Genomic DNA, 3,710 nt, shown 5'->3' with positions numbered 1-3,710 from the left:
ATATATATATATATATATATGTTGTGTACGGCAGATTTTGGCTAATGCAGTGTCACATGTGTGCTCTATGCATACAGCGAATCTGCATGCTATGCGCAGGTTAAATAGTATGTACTGTGAAAGCAGTAAGTGTATAATGTTAGTGTGCTATTCTGAACAGAGCCGAGATCTGTCAGTTGATTCATGATTTAACCAATGGTTTGAGTTTGGGGGCGGGACTATGGGCGTAGGAAGATTTAATCTTCTGTAAACTCCACATGAATAGATTCAGAATGACCCAAGCGCGGGAATCAAGTGCACCTTATTCAAGAGGCCCAACGAAAATGATCCAAGCGCCATAATCCATAATTCACAATCACTTCAGGACGATTCCTTCTGAATCAGTACTCAGAAGCGGGTGCTAACACCACACGTCTGGGAGTAACTCGATCGCACAATCTTCCCAGTCGGAGCATAATGCCGCATGCATATTGCTAATGGGCCTGGAGCGGGCTGCCAGGGCACGGCCGGTGATTGGGTTACCCAGCGAGTGATGCTAAGCTGCTTCCGCGCTAGTTGCTAGTGACCTCCACCAGGCCAGAGCAGCCTGCCGGAAATTATTTATAAGCACTGCCCCCCCCACTCTAATTTAGTTTCATCCCGTAAGGCCCTAAAGCTCTACTTGACACAGCAACAATGGCCGCTGAACTTTTGATCCAATGAATAGTTAATGACAGATTTGATTACAAATAAGGTTCCTCATTAGATGATCTCATTGTCTGGCTGCGAAGGGCAGCTGTAGCAAATAGGCCCGGATGTGAAAGTCGGCCGTTAAACCTGCTAATCTGTAACGCTTAGCGTGTCTATTGATTGCTCATTTCGTAACATTTACACTGCGCTGAAATCAAAACAAACATGCTATTTTGAATGTTTCCGGAGCAAACGGCTGCCGGCGCTCAGCACTTTCTTTTATTTATCTCTCGTCTGCCGTCCGTGATTAAACCGCGGCGGCACCAGCTGGCTCCAGTAATTGCACAGGGAAGCACTTACCAGCAGTGAGCGAAATCATCAGTAGCTACATGTTCCTCAGCGCTTAGAAACATTTCCAACAAGGCTACGGTTTCAGCGTCGCAGCAGGTGAGGCCGTATTAAGCATTCCCATTATGTTGCGTGGCCGGTTGAACCCGGAGTGTGTGTGTGTGTGTGTGTGTGTGTGTATGTGTGTGAGTGAGTGCGTGTGTGTGAAGAGAAAAAAAGTAGCACGTGGATTTTTTTTCTGAATAGATGTAGCAAATATTCACTTTGTTGTGACACTGTGAAAAAAAAAAGTTAATTAATTATTGAACTCGGAGCCCTCTGCTGACTGCACACAACACAACACACGCGTTCATTGAATGATGTGCAATAGCGCAAAATAGACGTGCATTTTTTTATTATAACTCGAATATCTACACAAAGGCTAGAAAATGAACAGAATGGAAATGGACAGCTAAAGTCATTATCTACTCATTTTAGTTCATTTTAATATTTTTTTTCCTTATTAATATTTACCTTTTGAAATGTTGAGCTTATCAAACACAAATTAATGTTTAAATATATTAATGTTTTAGATTTTTTTTTAATGGTCAGTTATCTTACACATTAAAAGAATAGGAACATAAAGTGAACTGCACAGTATCGACACATTTAATGTCATGTTTAATATTCTGTAATGCTAATGTGCACAGCCCGTGTAAGAGGGATCATATGGCCCTGTGTTCACCTTGCAATGAGTGAAAAGTCCTCTGAGGTGCATTGCACACACACAAACACACACACACGCACTATCCAATTATCTGAAGAAAACGGTTTTGCTCCGTGATAATTCTCAAACAGTGATTACAACTATTTGTATGTTAGGCAACTGTAAGGAAGAGCATTATTGAATGCGTAATGTAAACGTGCACTTCACTATATGATCACTGTAATATAGAGCAAGTGTCTTTGCATCAAAGTAATAATCTCAACTATCTGTCAATAAACACATTTCACACAGAGAGAATCATTCACAATATTGCTGTTTGTCTAACAAGTCCCTTTGACTTTGACAAATGTTTAATTGCAATGTGAGGGTAAAAAAAAGACCATTCTGAATCTGTCAGCGGTTTCTTTTACGCGACAGTAGAGCCAGGGCAGCTTTGTCCGACACTGAGCTGTAAATAATTTAGCGGGGGAAAAAAGAAGAGGAGCCATCGAGTGTGACAGTTGCCCTTGTTGTTGTGGCTGCTGCCTAACGTGGCCTGTAGGACAACACTGGCAAGGTTATAGTTAATGCATGCAATGAGAGGAGACGCCACACACACACACATATACACACACATAAGCTATAATTTAATACCTGTGTCTACGTGCACACACTCACACTTATGCAAAAGCATGCAGTGTCTATACACACGTGGTCAGAATCGTTGGTACCCTTGGTATATGACCAAAGAAGGCTGTGAAAATAAATCTGCATTGTTAATCCTTTCAATCTTTTATTTTGAAAAATCACAAAAATCTAAACTTTCATTGGAGAATAAGAATTTAAAATGGGCAGAAATATCATTATGAAATAAATGTTTTTCTCTAATTCACGTTGGACACAATTACTGGTACCCCTAGAAATTCTTATGAGTAAAATATATCTGAAATATATTCCCATTCATATTCACAATTTTGAGCACACCAGGGTGATTATGAACATGAAATTATCCAGCCATGGCTTCCTGTTTCACAGGAATATAAAAATACAAATTCCAAATTAATCATCCATCACAATGAGAAAACCAAAGAATATATTTCTGTTGTGCAGCAAAAGATAATCGAACTTCACAAATTAAAAAGTGGCTTTAAGAAAAGAGCTAGAGCAGTGGAAATTCCCATTTCCACCATCAGGGAAATAATTAAGAATTTCCACTCAACAGAAAATGTTACGAATCTGCCGTGTATCTATATCGTCCTAATGCACGCTGAGGAGGAGAGTTTGAGACTCTCCAAGGACCACAGCTGGAGAATTGCAGAAAATAGATGAGTCTCGGGGTCAGAAAGCCTTAAAAAATTATCAAACAGCACCTACACCACATGTTGTTAGGGAGGGTTTCAAGAAAAACAAACTCCAGCATATTCTGTTGTCAGACACCCCTTACCAAAAAGTAGTATAATTCAAGTTTATTTTAGTAAGTATACTTAGGTAAAGTTCAAGTATATTTTTAAGTATACTTTAGTAAGTATACTAATAGCACACTTGAATAAACTTCGTTTTCGTAAGGGACGACTGAAACTTCAAATGTGACTGGTTTCTATAGTCAGATGTAACTAAAAAAACTCCAAAAACAATCCTTAAAAACAACACAAAAATGGGTCACTGGGCACAAAACCAAGCTTCTGCTATGGCCATTCCAGTTCCCTGAGCTGCACCTGATAGAAAATGAGTGGTGAACTGAAGAGGAGAAGCTGTGAATCTGAAGGGTCTGGAGAGATTCTGGATGAAGAAATGGTGTCTGATCTCTTGTCAGATGTTCTCTAACCTCATCTAGCATTATAGGAGAAAACTTCTATACTATTTTGGCAAATGGAGGTTTCAAAAGGTATTGAATAAAAGTGTACCACTAATTGTGTCCAATGTGTATTAGAGAAAAACATTTATTTCATAATGATATTTCCCCCCATTTTAAATTCTTATTCTCCAATGAAAGGTTAGATTTATGTGA

The sequence above is a fragment of the Sinocyclocheilus rhinocerous genome, unplaced genomic scaffold, assembly GCF_001515625.1.
Source record: "Sinocyclocheilus rhinocerous isolate Xijiao unplaced genomic scaffold, SAMN03320098_v1.1 scaffold264, whole genome shotgun sequence".
NCBI classification, from domain to species: Eukaryota; Metazoa; Chordata; class Actinopteri; order Cypriniformes; family Cyprinidae; genus Sinocyclocheilus; species Sinocyclocheilus rhinocerous.
The sequence above is the reverse complement of the archived record's forward strand: the minus strand, read 5'-3'. Positions refer to the sequence as shown.